We start from the raw sequence: 25,687 nt of genomic DNA, 5'->3' as shown, positions 1-25,687 counted from the left end.
ATGTGTAAAAAGGTACAGAAGGCAATCTTGGTGAACAATGATCCTTTGGTTTGACAATTCTCATTTATGTTTAGGAGGTTCCTAAGTCTGAAACTACCATAGACCTTGTGAAAATGTTGGTTGCTTCCTTTGGTGTGAAGAATGAGACTGTTGGGTTTCTCGGATCTATGCCTAACTAACTGCCACCTACTAAAAACAATCAACAGACCAAGAAGCAATACCAAATTCTAGATAAGGTAGCCAGGTCTGTGGTCTCATTTTATGTTGTGGGGAGTTATACAGACACACACACACACACACACACATATATATATGTATATATGATTGGTATTTTTTAAGAGGAGTAATTACTAGAGAAGAGAAATGTAATACAGAATTCAGTTGCATTTCTTTTAGAAGGAAGTCTATACTGTTTTACCTTTGATTATTGAATTGATGTACACAGGGAGTTGATGTAAGAGGCAGACAGCAGGGGGTCCCAGAAAATGATTCTACCATGCTAAAATCGGAACCCAAAAGCTAGGTTCTGTTCCATCTACCCTGTGACTTTGGGCCAGATGTTTACCTAAAATGAGGATAATAATATGTGACCTTATGATAGTCTCAAGGATAAAATAAAATAATGTACATAAAGATGCCTTAGAAATTGCTATAAAATATAATCTATGACTAGTAAGTAAAAGCATTTTGAAACCTATTAAGGTAAAGTATGATTATCACATTATAAATTAATAAATTTATTTTTAACACCTATGATACCTATGAATAGGAGAGAAAATAAGGAAGAATCTCTACTGTTCATACTAATTGTTTATTTTTTTAAAACTAAAGATCATCTTTATTTGTGGATTTTCTTGTTATCACCGGCCTGCCTCCAACCCTAATACTATCCAGTCTTCATTTTCTATTATATGACTTTATTTTCTCATACTTGTGGTTATAAACAAAGCTATCTTTTCTAAGATACTCATGTCCATTTAAAAAAAATTGTTAATATACCTGTCATTTAGAATTCTCTCTTTTTAAAATTAATCATCTTTATCGAGTATCATTACAGAAAAATTTCTCTATCTGTAGGTCAACTGACATCTCAGTAGCACCTTATACTTTATACTTCTCTTTTAGTATAAGGCTACAATTAGATAAGAATAAATAAAGTGTCTTCATTAAACACTTCTTTTTCTGTATCCATTCCTTACAATACACAGAGAAAAAAACTATGCTGTTGTCCTGTCATTAATTAGTCATTCCCCACTGCCCAATGATATAATTTTCCATAAAGAGAACTGCATGCATAGTCTATTACACAATGGTATGGGTAGGTGGTAGAATTAGATCATGTAATCAGTTTCTTTATTTAAATTAAACTTTTAAAATCATTTAAATGTGATCTAAAGTCTCTTTTGTCCTATTTGATGTGACTAGAAAACCCAAAATTAAAAAAAGAAAAAAAGGAATGCTGTTTTTATAAAACAGAAACACATACTAAGTAACCATATTATAACTTATAGATTTACGTCACTTAACCATCACAAATTCAACCACAGCTCCTTCTCTATACTACATATTAAAAATTATATTCATGGGGTCCATGTCTGTGATGGGACTGGGGAACACCTCAAATTTCCTTGACACCCACAATGCTGGTCAGCCGGCTCCAGTTCAGCTTAAACAGAAAGAACTGAGAGGCTAAGCAGAACCTCAAGTTTGTTATAACAAAAACTGGGAAATAGTGGTTATCTCAGGATAAAAAAAATGAATTTGGTAAATTTACCATTTTCTACACTGATTGTAAAAAAAAAAAAACCCATGCTTTAAATTTTCCTTTGTATGAGTTTATTTTAATAAAGTTCTTCTGGTTAAAAGATTTTCATAATGATGACTCGGAATCATGTAAAATCCTGAAGCAACAAATACATTATCAGATACATTATCAGAAATTCGGTTACGTTCAATATTGCTTTAGTGTTAGCTGTATAACATTCCTCTTTAAAAATCCACATAAGTTTCTTGTTGGGGATGAGATGGCTCAATTCTCCCTGTTCCTCCCCTCCAAGTACAACTATACAAACTGTCAATAATTCAGTAGATAACCATAATGGACTCAGAAAGGTAAAAAGGAGGGAGTGACCTCAGAATTTGAAGAATTTCTTGACAGAGTCTCACTCCCTTTTATCTCAGTCTGTGCATGACAGAGGTCTGCATCCCTTCAGCCACAGCAAAACCCAAGCAGGCCGACCCATTCTTGTCCCACAGCAGGTGGCAGCAGGTGTGCCGCTCCACTCACCCCAGTGACCCATGGAGGCCTGTGTCTCCCCGCTTTCATCCAGCAGAGAACTACCCAAAACTGGTGGCCCCTAGCCATCTCCCAGCCCTTCACTTAAAAGCAGAAGAGGAACCAAGCCCGGAGTCTCCTGCCTTCTACCCAGTAGCAGAGGCCACCCAGAACCCTTAGCTCCTGGCCCTCCATTAGCAGTAGAAAGTGGCTGCAGAAGGGTGTTCTCCAGGAGCACCATCAGAGACAGAGTGGAAATATTAACTAGGGGAAATGCTCTCCATTCTGGAATTCAGCATCTCACACCCCCTACCTAATAATGATGGTAAGTTAGGAGGTCCAGGGGAGTGCCATCCATGCCCACAGGTGGCATCAGCAGGGATCCAGCAGGGAGCTCAAGTGGGGCCAGAAGAATGAAGTAGACCAAAGTCGCATTGAAAAGAAGACTCAAAACTAAATTGTCATTGAAGCTACCACTCACAAAATAGTGTATAACCTACATGCTAAACCTAAACAGGGCAAATGCCTGGAAAAATAGATTTAAAGAGGACCAGTGGTTGAAAACATAATATCCATTATTTTAGCACACAACAAAAAAGTCAAAAACTTTTTGTTGTTTTGTCATACCAAAAATCACAACTTGAATGAGAAAAAACAATCAACTGATGTCAATACTAAGATGAATCAGAAACTGGAACTAAGAAAGCTGTTAAAGTGGCCATCATAAAAGACTAACAGAGTGAATGAAATTCCATAAACAAACAATATGATGGTTGTAAGAAACTCAATTCAAATATAATGTCATAAGTAGGATGAAAATATAAAAGCATGGAAAAAGATATATTTTGCTAATTTGCATAAAAAAGAGGGAGTAGCTATGTTACTATCAGATAAAGTAGACTGAGAATATAAAATTACTATCGAGTTGGTGATGGACAGGGAGGCCTGGCGTGCTGCGATTCATGGGGTCGCAAAGAGTCGGACACGACTGAGCGACTGATCTGATCTGATGGACAAAGAGGGACATTTCAGAATGACAAATGGATCAATCTACCAAGAAGACATAGCAATCCTAAATGTGCACATACCAAACAGCAGCTTTAAAAAAAAAAAAAAAAAAAACTACCCCAAAAAAACCCCCAAAAATCTGAGAGAGCTAAAAGGAGAAACAGGCCTACAGTTACAGTTGGGGGCTTTAACAGACAACTCTTAGTAATTGGTAGAATTATTAAATAATAGAAAATAAGCAAAGATATAAAAGAGTTGAAGAACACCATCAACCAATATGATCTAATTGACATTTATAAAATACTTGACCCAATAACAGCAGAATACACATTCTTTTCAAGTGCCTATGGAACATCACCATATCCTGGGTCAAAAAACAAACTTCAACAAATCTAAATAAACTAAAAATCATGCAGGCTATGTTTTCTGACCACAATGAAATCAAACTAGAAATCAATAACAGAACAAGGAAATTCTTAGGTTAAAAATTAAACATTTCTGAACACTGCATGAGTTAAAAAACTTGTTTCAAGGAAATAAAAAATACACTGATCTGAATGAAAATGAAAACATGGAACATCAAAATGTGGGATGCAATTAAAGCAGTGCTTAGAGGGGAATTTGTAGTACTAAATGCTTATATTAGGAAAAAGGAAAGGTTTCAAATCAATAATCCAAGTTTTTAAGAATCTAGAAAAAGATTAGCAACATAAACCCAAAGTAAGCAGAAGGGAGGATATACCAAAATAAGAGCAGAAATCTATGAAATTGAAAGGGGGGGGATAAGCAAAATCAATGGAATGTAAAGCTATTTAAAGCTGATTCTTTGAAAAAGGATCAGTAAAATTAAAAAAAAAAAGTAATACATAAAAATTCTCAACAAAATATTAGCAAATTGAGTCTAACAATGTATAAAAAGAATTATACACCATAACCAAAAAAGATTTGTTTAAGTATGCGAGGGTGGTTCCATATTTGAATGTAATCTACCTTATCAACAGGCTAATGAAGAAAAGTCATATAATCATATCAATTGATGCAAGAAAAAACTGACATAATCCAACACTAATTTATGATGAAAATTCTTAGCAAGTTAGGAACAGTGAACTACTTCAACTTGATAAAGGGCACTGACCAAAAAACAAACAAACGAAAGCAAATATCATACTTAATGGTGAAAGATGATGGTTTTTCTATAAGGTCAGGAACAAGACAAGGATTTCCTCTCTTGTTGCTTCTATTAAGCACTGTACTGAAGATTTCTAGCCAGGACAATCAGGCAAGAAAAACACATAAAGATTGAGAAATAAAATGGTCCCTACTTGCAGAGATATAATCGTCTACATAGAAAATCGCAAGCAATCTATTAAAAACTAGAACTAATAAGTGAGTTGAGCAAGGTCACAAAGATATGAGAGAAGCCCAAAAAATCAATATCATTTCTACATACTAACAATAAACATGCATGCAGATACTAACATTAAAAACAGTGTCATTTATAATCATTCCACAGAATATTAAATACTTAGGTTTAAATTAAAAGAACATATACATAATCTGCATGCTGATAATTATAAACTGCTGATGAAAGAAATCACAGATTTAAGTAAATAAAGAGATATACCATGTTCAATAATCAGAAAACTCAATTTCAAAAAGTTGCCAATTTTCTCCATGCTGATTAATAGTTTTAATACAAAATTTCAGCAAAGTTTTTGTGGATATAGTAAAACTCATCAATTTATATGGAAATGCAAAAGAGCTAGAATAGCTAAACAATCTTGAAAAAGAGTAAATATCAGCAATCACCCAATATTGTAATATTGCTTAGAATATATCTACAATAACCAAGATAGTTTGGTAATGGTGGAGAGAGAGACACAAAGATCAACTGAGCAGAATGGAACACCTAGAAAACAGACTCACAAATAGACCCAACTGATTTTTGACAAAGTGCCAAAGTAGTTCAGTGGAGGAAGGACACCCTTTCAACAAATGGTGCTGGAGAAACTGAAGATCCATAGGCTAAAAATAAACCTTGACCTAAACCTCATACCTTATACAAAAATTAACTCAAATAGATTATGAATTTAAATGTAAACATAAAACCATAAAATGTTTATGAAAAAAGCACTAGGGAAAATCTAATAGGATCTAGTCAAAAGCAAAGAGTTCTTAGACTTGACACCAAAAGCATGATCCATAAAAGGAAGAATTGATAAACTGTAGTAAATCAAAACTTAAAGCCTCTGCTCTTCAAAACTCTTAAAAGTATGAAAAGACAAGATATAGACCGAGAAGAAATATTTGCAAACCACATACCAGTAGGTAAAAAATATCAAGAACTCTCAAAACTCAACAGTAAAAAAACAAAAATTAGCCCCCCACCAAAAAAAAAACCTCATTAGAAAATAGGCAAAGACAAATAGTAATTTCACTGAAGAAGATATACAAATAGCAAATAAGTACATGAAAAGATGTTCAACCTCATTAGCCATTAGGAAATGCAAATGAAAACCACAATGAACTATTACTACAAACCTATCAACATGGCTAAAATAAAAAATAATGATATAACCAAAGGCTGGTATGGATATGGAGAAACTGGATCTCTGCTCTACTGCTCTGCTATATATAAAATGGCACAGCTCTCTGGCAAACAGTGTGGCACTTTCTTGTAACACTAAACATGCAATTACCACATGACCCAGCAATTATATTTCTGGGCATTTATCCCAGAGTAATGGAAATTTATGTTCACATAAAAACCTATACACAAATGTTCATAGCAGCCATTATTTGTAATAGCCGAAAACTGGAAAGCAACTTAGATGTCCTTCAATGGATAAATGATTGAAGAAGTTGTAGTATATCCATACCATGGGATACTACTTAGCAATAAAAAGGAATGAACTATTGATACATGAAATATCTTGGAAAAATCCCCAGATTATGAGTTTAAAGGAAAAAAAGGCTAACCCCCAAAAGGTATACACTGTATGATCCTATTTTACAACTTACTTGAAATGACAAAATTATAGAAATGTAGAGTAGATTAGTGGTTTCCATGGGTTAAGGATAGAGACTGGGTAGAAGGGGATGTGAGCAGGTGTAGTGATGAAATTATTTTTCATCTCAACTGTGGTGATAGATATGCAGCCCACACATGTGAGTAATTGCATAGGTCTAAATATACACAAACACACACTCTCTCACACAGAAGAGGGGCAAGAAAACTGGGAGACATCTGAATAATATCAATAACTTAGTTGTGCTATTGTACTATGGTCTTTTTAAGATGCTGTCATTAGGGAAAACTAAGTTAAAGGGTATATAAAGTATCTCTGTATTATTTCTTAGAACCGTGTGTGAATCTATAAAATCTCAAAATAAAGCTTAATTTAAAAGTTCCATGTAGTTCATGTATAGTTATATATTCATTGCTGACTTTCTAAAACATTTATTGAGTTGCTTATATACGTGAGGCATTAGCTTAAGTGCCAATGGCCTGGAAGTAGGGAAAAAGAAGGGTGGGCAATCTATAGAGGTATTGAGACCCCACCTTCACTGATGTCACAATTGTAATTATATAAAAATATTTTCATTGTAATTTTTTTTAAACACGTGTCTCCACTAGCAGAGGGCAGAGACTGTTTTAATTACCACTCTATCTCCAGTGTCAAAACAGTCAAAACAGAATATAATAACTATTCACCTGATGAAAGAATGATTAAATGAATGAAACAATACAAAAGGTGCTAAACACCATCAAATGGTTAGAATACAGTATAAACAATAGTGATATGCTGAAAAGTGCTGATGAAAGCAGAGGAAGGAATAACTAGCATTGTCTAGGGGTTCTGGGGGAAAACTTCAAAGATGTAATCTTTTAGCACAGTTTTATAAGAGATGAGGAAGAGGAGAAAAACCATTCCAAGCAGAGGGAATGGGGCATTCAAAAGCTCAGTGGTATAAGAAAAGCACAGGACTTCCTGGGGCCAGCAGAGTTTGTTGTATACGTGAGTTTACAGTTCTCTACTGAGGAAGGCAGTGGGTGAAGCTAGAATTGTGGATTCGACACTAAGGCAAATAGTGCTTTCATATGAGTGATGTGGTGATACTAGTTTTTGAAGCCTGCAAATGATGATCAGATTTATCTTTAAGAAAGTTAACTCTGATGGCAGTGAGGGAGATGCACAGGAGGGAGAAGGAGAGAGAGAGAGAAGGTGAGAAACCAAGACAAATGCTTGAAATGAATGAAAATTCTCAATTCTTCATTACCAATTTCCAAGAAAGCTCAATTCCCTGAAGTCCTGCATTCATGGAAGTGTTTGTAATTGCTGACCTGAATGGGTTATAACATTGTTATCTTTAAATCTATGTAATGAATCATATCACAAGGCTGTGAAGTAAAGACATTTATTGAATTGGTCTTTTCTGCAGATTCTTCCAATAGAAGCATGCTGTTTTAGTTTCTATTTTGAAATTTCCTTACCAATTTTAAAAAATTTGAAATAATAAATTATTTTTATATTTAACAAAATTTTGCATGTTAGTATTTTGAACTCAAAAATGACTATTTTAACAGCAAGTTACAGCTTCAGTAAATAAAATATTGATCTTTGGAGAGACTTAATTATAAATCTGAATTAAAGAGAATAACTGTAAGTACTTTCCACACGTTTCTGTGTGTATATACATGTAGTACTTGTTTATGATAAAACATCAATACAACTGAATGGCATCTTTCTAATGTGTTAACAACATGGCTGAACCACCCCACCCTCCTTCTCACCCTGCAAAAAAGAAAACTCTCTGCCAGGTTGGAAAGGGAAGAGCAAAGGGGTTAAATACAATTCCTTCAGGTAGAATGAGATGACTTTATACCCTTTGCTTTCTTTTTCCACTGTGTGACAATTTTAACAGTTCTTTTCTAACAGCAAAGAGAGGAATATGGATTATGGGAAGAGAAGAGAATGGTGAGGTGTGCAATTTATTGTAGGTAATACTTTTCTTTCATTTTACAAGGAATAAAGACTTTTTAAATGGTTTTATATATAAAGCCTCACAGATGAGTATTAAAAGTTATTTTTTATTTTTTTATTATAGAAAAAGTCACATATAATGATAAGTTGACAGAACGGTATAATGAACCACCTGGGGCCCAGCTTTAAATTATCAACTCACTGTCCACTCCGCATTATTTTGAAACATAACCTAGATGCACCATTTCATCCCTAAACAGTTCAAACTGATTCTCTAAAAGAACTACTTTTAAAAACATAGTAACCATACCATCATTATAACTAAAATTTAACAATCAACTTCAATGTCATCAAAAATAAGGCCAAATTTTTGAAGTTCCCAGATTGCCTCATAATTTTTTTTTCTGCTGTACTGTCTTCTACACGAGACAAAGTTTAGGTCCACGTACTGTGGTTAACTGATGTGTCAAAATTTTATTTTAATGTCAATAATTCAATATTCTTTAGAAATGGAACTTAGAAATTTTAATGAATTTACATAATTAAATCTCATAAAATGAGTAAATAACCAGATTTAAGTCAACCTAGAAGGACAATGTTGATATGTGTGCTACAAAAACTTTAAAAAAAGTGGTGGTGGGGGGAGGTTTGATTTCATTTTCGCCTGTTTTAAAAACACTTCCTTTTTCGGTCAGTTTTAAGTACAAAACTGCCTATAACAATGATCTTAGTAAGATTTTTAATAAGGGAATTCACTAAATCATGCTAAGAAAACTCTTTTGTAATCTTTTACTTGCATGTTTTAACATTTTCCCTGTTTTACTTTGGCCAAATACTTCCTTCTTCATTTGAAATTAACTTGAAATCATAGGATTTCAGAGTTTGGAGGGATTGTGGCTTCCTCATCTCAGACAGTAGGCAGCTTCAATATTATTATAATATTGTGTTTTCAGCAAGAAAGCTAGCGTGAGAAATAATCTGCTGACAACTACAATTTGTTGACAGTGCTATGTAAACATAATTAGTAAAAGTTTTATTAGCACAACATGAAATGACTTTGGATTTTATCCTTTTATAAAGCTAAGTTAATATTTCTTTATGGAGAATATTAATATTTCTCCATGTTGAAAAGATCTTGTTATACGAGTAAGAAACACATTTAGCTCAAGATTTGAAATAATAAAGGTTAGTATCTTATATTTCACAGAAGCTTACAGAAATCAACATAGTAAATGCTACAGACTCTTTAATCAGATGGTATTACAACAAAAGTTATAAACTTGTATACTATCAATAAATTTAAAATGTAACATAAAATACTTGATGTTTATGTGATACTGTAATTAAAAAATTACTAGGTCATCTGAAGTTTGCATATCAAATTTTAACGGTAATTCCTAGGTTTAAAAAAAGTATACTATGGTCTCTTCCAATATCCATTAGTAAATTCTAGAGAGCAGTTCACTATGGAGTAAATTAAAAAGCAAAAGTTTGTTATGGAAATTCAGGAGTTCTGTGCACTCCATATATGTGACACTTTAAATTAAGCCCAGGGCTTAGAATGCCCAGTAAAGTAATTAACAGCACCTGGTGAGTGCTTGATATATATAGGGAACTGCACTAGATACCAAGTGTCAGAATGATACCAAATTAAACCATTAATACATTTTGTTTTAAAAGAAGTGCTTAGAGAAAGTAATTTGGAGGTGGAAAAATTTGAGATTTAATGTTTTCTTTTAAACTCAGAGAATCTTGTAAAAATTTCCAGGATTTAAACTGTTTCAAGCTCTACAACATAAAAAGAAAAGCCCTGCATGGACTTTGAAAATTTAGAATGTTGACAATGAACTGACTTCTAATTCTGTTTATTTTTACTGTGTATCCTGATGTCACTCATTTTCTCCCAGAGACCCTCATATACTAGTTGCACTTTATTCTGTGTACATTCCAAAATTTTCTGACTTACAAAAATACAAAAATTCAAGTTCTTGATTCTTTTAAAACAAAGTAAATGAAGGTATAAAAGCAAATATAATTCACTAGATTGCAGTAAGGCAATTATAGAGTCGAACTGTTCAGTTATTATATAAAAGTACAGGTGTAAATCTCTGTTAATGTACAGAACAGATGGAATACCACATTCTAACCTAACCATCCATCTTACCTGCCTCACAAGGGAGAAGCAGTGTTCACATCAACAGTACCTATTCACATTTTGACAATGATGGAAATATCTAAGAAATGTGCTATCAGCACTATCACTTTTCAATATGTTCAATAACATGAAAGATATGTGGCAATTAGAACTTTCCGATCCCACAGTCCTGTTTGTTTTGTTTTTGTCAACTTGTGTACGTCTCTCCCTCTCTTTCTTTCCCTCTCTCTTCTCTTTTCCTATTCTCCTAATGCATATTGGAAATGATGGAGAAAACTTAGTCAAAAATAAATTTATTAATAAGGCTCCTTCTTAACTGTAAAATAAGTCATGATCAGTTAATAACATCTTAATATTATGAATAGTTTTATGGCCTTTATGATGATAACAATAATTTACTGTCCCATACTTAACACTAGTTCTCTTTCTGTCATGCCTTTTTTAGTCTGGAGCCCAATGCTGTATTTACACTTTAGTTTTTAATTCAATGAATCATATGTCCTCTACTTAACTTTCTCCTGCTGTTAATACCCATGCACCCCTTCACCTTGTCAGAGATAGTTAGAATTCAATTTGCTCTTCTAAGAAGAACAAATCCAGTTTTCAGTTCAGTTCAGTCGCTCAGTCGTGTCCAACTCTTTGCGACCCCATGAATCGCAGCACGCCAGGCCTCCCTGTCCATCATCAACTCCTGGAGCTCACCCAAACTTATGTCCATCAAGTTGGTGATGCCATCCAGACATCTCATCCTCTGTCGTCCCCTTTTCCTCCTGCCCCCAATCCCTCCCAGCATCAGGGTCTTTCCAATGAGTCAACCCTTCGCATGAGGTGGCCAAAGTACTGGAGTTTCAGCTTTAGCATCATTCCTTCCAAAGAAATCCCAGGGCTGATCTCCTTCAGAATGGACTGGTTCGATCTCCTTACAGTCCAAGGGACTCTCAAGAGTCTTCTCCAACACCACAGTTCTAAAGCATCAATTCTTTGGTGCTCAGCTTTCTTCACAGTCCAACTCTCACATCCATACATGCCCACTGGAAAAACCATAGCCTTGACTAGATGGACCTTTGTTGGCAAAGTAATGTCTCTGCTTTTCAATATGCTATCTAGCTTGGTCATAATTTTCCTTCGAAGGAGTAAGCGTCTTTTAATTTCATGGCTGCAGTCATCATCTGCAGTGATTTTGGAGCCCAAAAAAATACAGTTTGACACTGTTTTCCCATCTATTTCCCATGAAGTGATGGGACCAGATGCCATGATCTTCGTTTTCTGAATGTTGAGCTTTAAGCCAACTTTTCCACTCTCCTCTTTCACTTTCATCAAGAGGCTCTTTAGTTCCTCTTCACTTTCTGCCATAAGGGTGGTGTCATCTGCATATCTGAGGTTATTGATGTTTCTCCCGGCAATCTTGATTCCAGTTTGTGCTTCCTCCAGCCCAGCGTTCCTCATGATGTACTCTGCATATAAGTTAAATAAGCAGGGTGACAATATACAGCCTTAACATACTCCTTTTCCTATTTGAAACCAGTCTGTTGTTCTATGTCCAGTTCTAACTGTTCCTTCCTGACCTGCATATAATTTCTCAAGAGGCAGGTCAGATGGTCTGGTATTCCCATCTCTTTCAGAATTTTCCACAGTTTATTGTGATCCACAAAGTCAAAGGCTTTGTCATAGTCAATAAAGCAGAAATAGATGTTTTTCTGGAACTCTTGCTTTTTTGATGATCCAGTGGATGTTAGCAATTTGATTTCTGGTTGCTCTGCCTTTTCTAAAACCAGCTTGAACATCACTTAAATTTTGTAAGTTTAGTCTACTCAAACACCTAGTCATTAAATACAATGTTAAAAACCAAGGACTTCCCTAGTGGTCCAGTGGCTAAGACTCCACATTCCCAATGCAAGGGGCCTGGGTTCAATCCCTGGTCAGAAAACTAGATCCTATATGCTGCAACTAAGACCAAAAGCAGCCAAATAAATTAATTATTAATCAAAAAAAAAAAAGCAACCAGGCTTACTGAATCATATCTACTTTTTGGAAGGAGCTTCTAAATTGTATTCAGATTTACTATCGTGATATAAATTTGAAGTAAAATTTTAAGATAAGAATGAAGATATCTGTTTTATAAAAGGGTCAGACCATGAAAAAAATTTAAAATAATACAAAGAGAAAAGATTAAATTGAGGAGGCTGAAATACAGCCTTTACAATAATGGACAAGATATAATCATTAATCAAAGGACTACAGTAATTGGTTCTTTTGAATAAATCCAGATTCTCTCCCCTCTTAATGATACTCCTAAAGGACCCATAACCAAGAAGTTTAAATGTAAAACTTGAACAAAACATCCAGAATAGGAGGGAATATGACAGGAAGGAAGGCTGGTGACAGTCTAAGGGAAGAAGGGGAGCTAGAGTTCCTTTGGAACAGATGAAGGCAAAGGAAAGAGCCATGTGTTTAGGGAGATAAGTATGTGTCCCTTGAAGTCCTTGATGACTGGTAGAACTGTCAGAACACTACTAGCTCATGTTTCTGGATGGAGAAAATGGGAAACATTCTTAAACTACAGTAGGCTTGGTTGAGACATATAGTATGATAATGCTATTCACTCTTCCTATCTGAAAAAAAAGTAAATCATATTTTGAAAAGTAATTTCTTATCTGCTGTAGAATTTCCTATCATTGGAAAAAAACCTAGAGTTGTATTTGAGATAGAATAACTGAGGAACCATCCAGAACAATTTGAAGAATTAAAACTAAAAAGAAATAACCCACCATGAATAGCCATCTAATAAGGATGGTTTGAAAATGGGGTAGAAGAACTATATTTAGACACAGAAAGATGAGTATTTGTTAATATGGTATAGAGATACACTGTTAAAGCCTTTGTTTTTTTAAAGCAGCCTTAAAATAATACATAGAGTATAATCCTCCAAATTACTATTTTTAAATAACTGAAAAAAGTATGAGAGGTTATATGTAAAAAATATTTGGGTATAGAAGATAACTTGCTGCTGCTGCTGCTAAGTCACTTCAGTCGTGTCCGACTCTGCGCGACCCCATAGATGGCAGCCTGCCAGGCTCCCCCGTCCCTGGGATTCTCCAGGCAAGAACACTGGAGTGGGTTGCCATTTCCTTCTCCAATGCATGAAAGTGACAAGTGAAAGTGAAGTTGCTCAGTCGTGTCCGACTCTTAGCAACCCCATGGACTGCAGCCTACCAGGCTCCTCCATCCATGGGATTTTCCAAGCAAGAGTACTGGAGTGGGGTGCCATTGCCTTCTCTGGAAGATAACTTATTTTCTTCTGATTACTCATCTGTGTTTTCTATTTATTAAAATAAAAAGCATATATAACTTAGTTGTTAAAACTTATATAAGAAAAGTTATACTGGGTCAAAGATTTCCCATCATTTTGTGTGGAAAAGGAGAAAAAGCTGAGAATAAAGGAGATCCTAGTTTCCATATCCACACATTTACCAACAAGTCTTCTTGCTGGGAACTCTGAAATTCAGGAGTAATAAGGAACTGATTTTATAACATTACAGGGAATTTATACTTTCAGAGTGATATAAATTCATCATTATTATTTAACTAAATTCACTAAATTTACTTATGTAATAATCATTACTAAATCATTATTAAATATTCAAGGAAATATTTATATTTAACTAAATATTAATAAATAATTACACAGATTAAAATGTTTCCACAGTACCTGCTACACTACAGAATGGAAGTAACAAATTTCTAGCCTATGGAACATAACAATAATACTGGTTTTAGGTATCTTTCAGAGAAAATAAAACATTTATATAAAAAGAATTCAAACCAAGGATTATGATCTAACCTTTAAACAAAATACCTTATTTGGGTTCCAACTATTACTAGCGCTTAAAATATACAGTTTGAATAATTATCAGAAAAATGTACTCCACAGGCCTAACTGGTAATCTATATATTCTATTACATCATGTAACTATGCTTCAGGAACAAAAATCTATTTAAAATCACAGGCAAAGGCATGCTCAATACACAGGCAAAGGAATGCTCAAAAAATATTTATATAGGGTAGAAATTCAGAATCCAATCTTTCTATATAATAATTCAAGGTATTTTCTAATTTTAACTACTACTAATAAGCAAATCCTGAAAGATGATGCTGTGAAAGTGCTGCACTCAATATGCCAGCAAATTTGGAAACTCAGCAGTGGCCATAGAACTGGAAAAGGTCAGTTTTCATTCCAATCCCAAAGAAAGGCAATGCCAAAGAATGCTCAAACTACCACACAATTGCACTCATCTCACACGCTAGTAAAGTAATGCTCAAAATTCTCCAAGCCAGGCTTCAGCAATACATGAACTGTGAGCTTCCAGATGTTCAAACTGGTTTTTTAGAAAAGGCAGAGGAACCAGAGATCAAAATGCCAACATCCGCTGGATCATCGAAAAAGCAAGAAAGTTCCAGAAAAACATCTATTTCTGCTTTATTGACTATGCCAAAGCCTTTGACTGTGTGGATCACGATAAACTATGGAAAATTCTGAAAGAAATGGGAATACCAGACCACCTGACTTGCCTCTTGAGAAATCTGTATGCAGGTCAGGAAGCAACAGTTAGAACTGGACATGGAACAACAGATTGGTTCCAAATAGGAAAAGGAGTACATCAAGGCTGTATATTGTCACCCTGCTTATTTAACTTATATGCAGAGTACATCATGAGAAACACTGGGCTGGAAGAAGCACAAGCTGGAATCAAGATTGCTGGGGGAAATATCAATAACCTCAGATATGCAGATGACACCACCTTTATGGCAGACAGTGAAGAGGAACTAAAAAGCCTCTTGATGAAAGTGAAAGAGGAGAGTGAAAAAGTTGGCTTAAAGCTCAACATTCAGAAAACGAAGATCATGGCATCTGGTCCCATCACTTCATGGGAAATAGATGGTGAAACAATGGAAACAGTGTCAGACTTTATTTTTTTGGGCTCCAAAATCACTGCAGATGGTGACTGCAGCCATGAAATTAAAAGACGCTTACTCCTTGGAAGAAAAGTTATGACCAAGCTAGATAGCATATTGAAAAGCAGAGACATTACTTTGTCAACAAAGGTCCATCTAGTCAAGGCTATGGTTTTTCCAGTGGTCATGTATGGATGTGAGAGTTGGACTGTGAAGAAAGCTGAGCGCCGAAGAATTGATGCTTTAGAACTGTGGTGTTGGAGAAGACTCTTGAGAGTCCCTTGGACTGCAAGGAGGTCCAACCAGTCCATTCTAAAGGAGATCAGTCCTGGGTGTTCTTTGGAAGGAATGATGCTAAAGCTGAAACTCCAGTACTTTGGCCACCTCATGCAAAGAGTTGACCCATTGGAAAAGACTCTGATGCTGGGAGGGATTGGGGGCAGGAGGAGAAGGGGACGACAGAGGATGAGATGGCTGGATGGCATCACCGACTCAATGGACATAAGTTTGGGTGAGCTCCAGGAGTTGATGATGGACAGGGAGGCCTGGCGTGCTACGATTCATGGGGTCGCAAAGAGTCGGAAATGACTGAGCGACTGAACTGAACTGCACTGAATAAGCATTAATATTAAAAATTCTACACTGAGGCCATTCAATGTACACTTGCTTCCTCAGTTTTTCTCCATTTCAGTTTAAAATTTCTCTTCACCCTTCAGCCTTCCTTTTTCAGGTTAAACTATCTCTTCCCATTACTGCCCAAGAAATGGCCTCATAATTTTGTAGCCTACTACCTTCTCATTTCATTAATTCACTTTTCTCCATTTTCTTAAATCTTTCATTGCTCTTCATATACTCTTTTTGGACTACAATATGCTCAAGGTATCATTTATTGAGGGGAGAGGAGGGAACTTGCCCTGATAGGAAGACGCCCTGGGGCTAACAAACTCACCAGGTCCTAACCTCCTCATCTCCAAACCCAACAGGATCCTTCTCAGGTGGATCCTTCCATGACATTCATGCAGCATCTCCCTACAAGGCTCTCGTTTCTTGGTACATATGGCATTTTGCTCTAGTGGTTTCTTTCCAACATCTCTGCTTAATTGTCCTCCTCTTACCTTTTAACACAGCATCTGTACTGGGCCTCTCTTCTCTCTACACTTTCTCTTATTTATCTGATATGCTTTCAGCTCTCTCCCCCAAGCTGTGGATGCCCTTAATCAATCTCTTTACAGACTGATTTTCTTCTTTCCCTGGAGGCTGTCCTAATTCCAGAAACTCATTCCCAGTCCAAGTTCTCATTCCCAATCTCTTTCTTCTGTTAAAGCATTCTAGGAACTCTTGGTGGAATAGTCTTTCAAAGGCTCTGATTGTATCAGTCTCTAATCAAACACTGTAAATGGCTCTCCAACATCTAGTATTTAAAATTCAAAACTCTTGGTATGTGATTCGAAGCCCTTTGATCTGAGGGACAGAATACTCTTCTTAAGTATTCTATACTTTATTCACAATGTCTGAACTGGGCTAAAAAAAATACATTGATTATATCCTACCACACCTGCTGAAGAAGTTACTAAGTATTTAAACTCAGCTCAAATTCTATCTCCAAATTACCGCATCTCCTGGTATAGAAATGATCTCTTCATTCTTCATGTGTAGAAAGTACTTGACAACTTTTTGTAGCACTGAAGTCATTCTGTCTTGATATGAAAGGACATGGACATTTCTTAATTTCATTAATTGAATATGACCAGCAGTAGGAATCTTATTTACTTATTTGTCCTCTTTAGTGTCTTGAATGTAGTAGGCAGTGCAGATTATATTCATTTAGAATGAGAGACTACTCCAGGATCTGAGCTAAAGTTTGCCTCTGACTTATTTCTGAAGAAAAGACCTGGGAAACAAATAAGCTAAATAAACAATGGTGTGTGAGAGTGTGTGTGTGTGTGTGTGTGTGTGTGTCTTGTGGGGCTGGTATTTAATAAAGGACTTAAAATGATTTAATTTGAATTATTTTACAAAAATAAGCAACTCTACTCCTAGACCTATACCCAAGAGAATTGAAAACTAAGTTCACACAAAAATTTGTACATGAATATTCATAGCAGCATTATTCATAAAGCCAAAAAGTGGAAACAACTTAAATGTCTATCAACTGAAGAATGAATAAACAAAAAGTGGAATGCCCACACAATGGAATAGAATTAAGCCATAAAAAGGAATAAGTACTGATATATGCAACATGGATGACCCCTGAAAACATTATGCTGGAGAAGCCAGACCCAAAAGGCCATATACTATATAATTCCATTTATATGAAATGTCTAGAACTGGTAAACCCATAGATACAGAAGGTAAGTTAGTGGTTGCCAGGGGATGGAGGTAATTCAGAGTAACTGCTGACAGGTACAGGGTTTCTTTTTGAGGTGATGAAAATGTTCTGGAATTTAGACAGTGGTGATGGTTGCACAATATTGTGAATATACTAAACCCCTGAATTGTACACTTTAAAATGATGAATTTTATGTGAATTTTAGCTTAACTAAAAAGAAAAGAAAAAATAGTTGTGAGTTTGGTCTCCTGAATAACTTGATTTGTATTTGTAGTATAACTGAAAAGAAGTCTGACCTTTGAGTCAGCAAATCTAGGTTTAACTTATTTCTGCCACTAACCAGCTGTGTGATCTTAAGGACATTACTTAACATCTCTAAGCCTCACAGCCTCATCTATAAAGTGAGAATAATTAACGCCTCACAAAGCTGTGAGACTCATGAAATCATGTCAACCATAAAGCCTTTCATATAAACTGAAAAAACTTTCATATAAACTGAAAAAACTTTCATATAAATAAAGCCTTTCATATAAACTGAAAAACCTTACTATCATTTTGTACACTTATACTTAAAATGATTTTTTAAAATCGTAAGCTGTATTGAATAGTCCATAACTTCAACTTTTACCACTGGCATATTATCTAACCAGCTTTTATTGTCAAATATGAATGGCATCCTGGACTTGCAGCAGTTATCCTGTGGGCACTAGTAGTACAGCATGTTACAAAGTTATTTAATTCTAATCTTCACGGTGAAAGGTAACATAGAATGATGGTTATGACCAGAGGCACAGAACTGAGTTTCAGTCCAGGTTCTTCCATTGACTTTGAGCAAAGACCTAACTTCTCTGACCATCAGTGTACTATAAAGTATGTGTCTGTGTGAGTGTGCATGTGTGTGTGTGTGTGTGTGAGAGAGACCTACTTAGTAAAGGAGTTATAGGATTCATTAAGATATTTGATATATAAGGCACATATTGCAGTATCTGGTACCTAGCAAGCAATCAATAATCAGTAGTTGTTATTATTATTTCCATTTTATGGAGTAAGAGGTTTAAATAACCGGTCTAAGTTAACAAGTCTGAAGCATAACCAGGAAGAAAAAATAGATATTTTGCTCACACTACGTCAGGTGATCAGGATAGGGGATGATTTCGTATGTTTCCTATGTGTTAAACAGCATCATATAGAGCACTCTAGTACTGCATTAGCCAAATAGCTTAACTTTTTGCTCATCAGTTAAAGAAAAGACATAATCCTATTCAGCACTAGCACAAGGTCTGACACAAATAAATACTCAGTAAATATTTACTGAATAAACAAATGAATAAAGAGTGTTATTATTGGCTATATTTACAACCAAGCATCAACACAAAATCCAAAGACATTTCCAAATACCTGTACTTTTACATATATAAAACATTTTGGGTTTTCAAAGTTCTCATTTGTATTTTGAAAGTTCTCATTTCAGTGTCCTATCTGTTCTTTGGCATTAATACAAAGGAAGGCACATATTTTTTTAAGTAGGAATGTAAACTGATGCAGCCACTGTGGAAAACAGTGTAGAGATTCCTCAAAAATTTAAAGACAGGGACTTCTCTGTCCCAATTGCTGGGACTCCAGGCTCCCAGTGCAGGGGGCCCGGGTTCAATCCCTGGTCAGGGAACTAAATGCCACATGCCACTGCTAAGAATCCTGTATGCCACAACTAAAGATTCTACATGCCACAACTAAAAGATCAAATGCTGAAACGAAGATCCCACCATGCTGCAACTAAGACGTGGAGGAGCCAAATAAATAAATTAATTAAAAAAAGTTAAAGACAGAATTACCAAATAATCCAGCCATTCTACTTCTGGGTATATATCCAAAGGAAAGTATAAAATACAATTTTATTCACCCATAAAAAGAAATAAATCTTGCCACTTGTAACAACATGGATGGACCTTGAGGACACTATGGTAAGTGAAATAAGTCAGACAGAGAAAAATAAATACTATATGATCTCATTTATGCATGGAATCTAAAAAACAAAAAAGGTAATTCAAGCATATAAGGAACAGATTGGTGGTTTCCAGAGGTGGGGGTAATGGGTGAAGGTGGTCAAAAGGTAAAAACTTACAATTAAAAGATACATAAGTTCTGGAGATGTATGTGCAGCATGGTGATTACAGTTAACAATACTGTACTTTATATTTGAAAGTTGCTAAAAGAGTAGATCTTAAAATCTCTCTCCCAATGGAAAAAAAATTATAACTGAAAAGTGAGTGTGTGTGTGTGTGTATGTGTGTGTGTGCATGCATATAATGAGAACTCTTTAGGATTTATTGTCTTAGAAACTATCATGTACAACATATAGCAATGTTGATTATATTTATCATGTTACATTACATCCCTTGATTGATGTTAACTAAATTTACAATGGTAGTCACTTCACAATATATACATATATCAAATCATTACAGTGTATACTTTAGACTAATACACTGTTGTATGTCAATTAAGTCTCAAAACAATTGGAAAAATATAAAGGGGAAAACAAAAAGTTTTCATTTGGGGGCTCCTAAATGCTCTCTGGCATTGATACAAAGGAAAGCATTTACTATTTCAAACAACAGGAGACTGAGAATGAAAGAAAGATATTCAACAAGTATTCTTATGTTTCAGATTCTGAATATATAGTTTGTCTTCCCTAACAGAATTCTGATAGTTTCCTAAGAGCAGGAATCATATGCAATTAATTTCAGTTTACCTTTACAGAGCCTAACCTTACACATGCTGCTGCTAAGTCACTTCAGTCGTGTCTGACTCTGTGCGACCCCATAGACGGCAGCCCACCAGGCTCCCCGTCCCTGGGATTCTCCAGGCAGAAACACTGGAGTGGGTTGCCATTTCCATCTTCAATGCATGAAAGTGAAAAGTGAAAGGGAAGTTGCTCAGTCTTGTCCGACTCTTAGCGACCCCCTGGACTGCAACCTACCAGGCTCCTCTGTCCATAGGATTTTCCAGGCAAAAGTACTGGAGTGGGGTGCCATCGCCTTCTCTGAACCTTACACATAGCAGGCACTTAATTACAATATATTTAAACAGCTGGGTAAGAATATTTCTTGGCTATATAAAATGTATTGATCATATTTAACCTATTCTGCAAAACACTGAAGGTTAATATCAGAACTAAAACTCTCCATGTGTGGCTGGCTATATCATTTTAAGAAAATAAAATCATACAGATACACACATACATACACACAGTTTCTCATAAAGAAATGCAAATATGTCAAACTATAACCAGTTTATAAAACTGTCTTCATTTGCCCTGCATATTTCTATAAATGAAGTGACAGATCTGCACCAAGCTGGAAAAATATTCGGGTCCCCTCAATATTACTAGGATTGCTGACTTGACTTTAGACCGGTATAATGAAACAGATATACTACGTTGTTTTTTTTTTCCCTCAAGTCATAGTAAGGTATCTCAGCATTATGCTAGAAACTGTTAAAGATTTAATTGTAAGATATTGTCCTTGTACTCAAAATACTGACATCATTAGTGAAGATAAGACAACAGACAATGTAAAATGGTATGCACATTTTCGTTCACTGCATTGCTAATTTAAAAATCACCTGGGAAAGACAAATATCATATGGTTTCACCTAAAAAAGAAAAGAATGATACTAATGAACTTATACACAAAACAGAAATAGACCAACAGACATAGAAAACAAATGTACTGTTACCACAGGGGAAAGGGAACAGGGAGGGATAGATTAGGAGTTTGGGATTAAAATATACACACTACTACATATAATATAAATAACCAACAAGGACCTACTATATGGCACAGGGAACTATACTCAATATTTTATAATAATCTGAGGGAAAAAAATCTAAAGAAACAGATATATATGTTTGTATGATGGAATCAATTTGCTATACACCTGAAACCAATACAACACTGTAAATCACCTATGCTTCAATTTTAAAAAATCACCTGGGAGTTTGCAGAAAAACAGTAAGAACTGAATAGGAAAAGTTTCAAACAGGAAGTAAATTTTACACAGGGTCTTGAAGAAAAGGTAAAATCTGACAAGGCAGAAAGAAGGGAGGAGGGTTTTTTGAGGAAAATAAATAGTAACAGAGGCTCAACACTTGAATCAGCACAACGTTCAAGACAGACTTCAATGGCAGAAAGAACAGGCCAAGGAACACAGGAAATGAAGATGGATGAGTAGTATGGGACAGATTAGACAGGGTGTCAAAAGTCAGGCAGAAGAGGTTAGACTTAGTGTGGTAGATAACAGGGAACCAATGAAACTTTCCAGTAAGGGGAGAGATGTGCTAAAAGCAGTAGCATTTACAGAAGGTTAATCAAGATGAGCTGGAAAAAAGAGGGAAGCAAAGGAAGGCAATTGTAGTAATCCAGTAATGAGGTGGTAGGGGTATGAGTGTGATAAGTGCACACAGAGTGTTTCTTAGTGGCAATGTGATGGGCCTGGAGACCGTACAATTGGGAGGGGTACCAGAAAAACACAGACTAACCGAGGGACTGGCTACAAGGTAAAAGAGTCAGACCACAGATCAAAACCTGGACATCTCAAACACTAGAAATACTTATGCAAGGCCTAAAGGTTTTTCAAGTACTCTCTCTGTAAGTAGTTCCATTGTTTTGTTTAGTAAATTTACTGAAGGTGCTCCCTACTTTCACAACTGTTTTGCTAACACAGCCCCATGAAAGTCTGTTAAGGTAAAAATTCATTTGTTTTCAATACATTTTTCAATACAAAGTTAATTAACGTTGTCACAGGATATAAGCTCCCAGAGAATAACATGGTGAAAAGAGAAAAACATTCTTCTTTACATTCAAGTGTATGTTCCTTACAGTCTGGTTCTAGTCCCCCTCCGCCTAAAACTAAAAAACTAACACATCCCTTGAAAACTCAACCTGGTTTGTTTTTTTTTTTTCCCAGCTGATCTAAAATCTCAAAACATAGTCCCGACTTTAATCTGGTAGTGAGCCAGTCCGAAAAAAACCAACAAACTCTCGTGAGAAAATGAATTAAGAAATCAACATTTTGCCATGTTGCTTTCCTGAGTTGTGCTATCAAATTAGGAAGAAATTCTCAGAAGTGAAAAACAAGGAGAAAAACGTTACTAAAGCCAAATTTAGCAGGTTCATATGTATATATATATATTTTTTTTACTAAATATTTAAGTCTACAGTCAACTCTTCCCTGCTTCCACTCTCCTTAGAGAGTAGTAAATACAGAAATGGCATAAAGAAGATTTACAGATTTCATCCACATGCTCCACAGTTTTTTCGGATTCTTCTATTCCTGCAACACTGACCCTGCTATCTATACACAGCTGCACGCACTGTTTCATACCTTCTCTCAAGATCATTTTCTGGTAGACCTGTGAATAAGACTCGAAACATTCCCAAACAGCAAAAATAACTCTATCTGCTATCATTCACTGAACTCTTCCTTTACAATGTGTAACCAAACTTGTGCTTTAATACACAACCTCGTTTAATCCTCATAGCAATCTTGCAAGGTAGGTACTGTGATTATGCCCATTTAACCAGTGAAGAAACCAAGGCTTTGGGAGTTCAGGGAATTATACAAGGTCACAAACCTAGTGACCTAGTAAGTGGCAGATATGTTCATCTGACACGCTCTTGTGAATCGTTAGAATACACTGCCAATCCTACAGACATGTGAGTGAAACCAAAAGTGAGAGATAAGGAAGGGTGGCGTGCTATTCACAGAGTCCAAGGGTTTGAGAGGAGCATCAAAGATACAAATGGAGAGATTTCTGGACTTGTCTCTAACCTTTCCTTACACAATTCCTGGAGGAGAGTGAGACACTGCTATGAAATGGGAGTGAACTGTCTCCTCTTGTAGGAGGACACATATTACACGACTATTTCATGGTATTGACAGGATCTCAACATCTTAATTTGATTCACATTAAAAAAAAATGTTACTTAGATAGGCCAGGTCAAGACGAATTAGGCTGATTGGTGACATCAAAATGCTTTAAAAAAATATTTTCTTAATAGAATTCCAGTGACCTGAGAAACCTATGTAACTCCTACCAATGACCCTGAAATAGAAACTAGCTTTTTAAAGCTACTTCTCAGTACAACATATATATTCATAAGAAAACATTTTTAAAAATAACTCTCCTTATGCATCTGGGCAGAGATGTCATATTTCCTCCACAAAGCTTCCTTTTATGTTGCAACACTAAGAATCTCAATTTTAGGCTGAACTAGAACAACTGAGAACTGCAAACTCCTTCACAGGAGATGATTATTTTTAATAGTTTTTATATAAATTGTCTAAAACTTTACGTTTTAACTCTGCAATACTCTTCACTAGAGGGTAAAGCAGTTAAAGTTTCAAGTTCTGTTTCCCCTCACCCCTCTCTTTTTTTTTCTGCTAACACATGGTCTTTCACAAAAGAGTCAGTGTGATCTCTGCCGACTGAAGATAACAGATATGACTGTGGTATACTCAAGAAGATTAAGCACATGTCAAGTAATTCAGAAGTTTAAAACTTGTCACCTGTGTGTGAAACCAGCAAACAGTTATAACTGGTTAAATAAACATGGACAAATTAGTAGGATGTAATTAGTAACTACCACTTTTCCCTCCAATGAGTGGTGTCTGGGCAGGCAGCCATACAATCTGCAATAATCGGTCACTACTGTGAAGCCCCAGCAACTTCCTCTGCCCCACCCTCATCTAACCTCCGACTGGGATACTTTTGGACTGCTAAAAGAATGCTCAGATAATCACAAAAGTCCTCTTTATCAGTGAACACTGAAATTTACCTAATTTGCTCTTTTAGGTTTTTAACATTCATAAATATTAAGAAAAAATGCAATATGATAATATTTCAAAGATTATTTGAAGGTTTTGATTTCCTTTTTATATGTTAGAAAGAATAGTGTCCCCGAATCAGTAATATCCACTGCAATGCTTCTTGACCCTGATGCTGGGAAAGACTATAGGCAAAAAGAGAAGAGGGTAGCAGAGGATGAGATGGTTGGATGGCATCATTGACTCAATGGACATGGATTTGAGCAAACTCTGGGAGACAGTGAAGGACAGGGAAACCTGGCATGCCTTCAGTCGACAGGGTCACAAAGAGTTGGAAACAACTTAGCGACAGAACAACAACAATCCTATGTACCATCATAAGACTTTACAGATAAAGACTTTACATAAAATACCAGGAGTTTAGAAGTCAGGGTTATACACATTTCATTTAAACCATGTTCCAAGAGTCTAGTAAATTTGGGAAAAACTGTTAAGGTAGCTTTCCTGGTTTATAAAATATTATGAATGACATACAAATATGAGATATTTAAAAAGTATCCACTTGCCTACTTCATGTAATTTCACCTCATGGACTGGAGTAGTCCCATAAATTATTACCTCATGCCTAAGATATTTTATTTTTATACTTTAATAAGTAAACTACCCTTACTACTAAAGAAAAAAATTACAAAACAAAGTAAATGTGATCAAATCTTCTGACTTTTCTGCCTCTAAATGTGATATTACATTAAAAAAAAAAAAAAAACTGCTCTGTTTTCTCTCCTTTTATCCCTTTCTGTGAAAGAAGAAAAATGGGAAGTGGCTTGTTATTTTTTAAGATCTCCGGGATAAACAAGTGTGCTGTTTTAAGTAGCCTAATTTTGAACTGTTGTCTTATAGTAATAATATCATTCATTATCAAAAACTGCATCCATTTAATAAAAATGGCCTTCAGTATATTTAAAATTTGTGTTTAAAAAACTCTTCTGACAAGATTTTGATGTTTTATTTGCAGCTTAGTATTTACCTTACTTATCCAGGAGAAAGGAAAAAATAAAACACTTTGAAAATAATCCCCACTAATAGTTATTTGTAGAATATCAAACTACAAATTAAAATTAATAGAGCATATGAATCCAGTGAATTTTTAGGT

At 35.4% G+C, this 25,687-nt stretch overlaps 1 protein-coding gene across 3 annotated transcripts in view; it reads right to left on the bottom strand.

The window, feature by feature from the left end:
• The window catches only part of TAOK3 (TAO kinase 3), a 197,851-nt gene that overhangs the window by 160,241 nt on the left and 11,923 nt on the right, over nt 1-25,687 (bottom strand). The window lies entirely within an intron of this gene.

The sequence above is a fragment of the Bos javanicus genome, chromosome 17, assembly GCF_032452875.1.
Source record: "Bos javanicus breed banteng chromosome 17, ARS-OSU_banteng_1.0, whole genome shotgun sequence".
Taxonomy (NCBI): Eukaryota; Metazoa; Chordata; class Mammalia; order Artiodactyla; family Bovidae; genus Bos; species Bos javanicus.
Note: the sequence above shows the minus strand (reverse complement) of the source record. Positions and strands in the feature narration are given on the sequence as shown.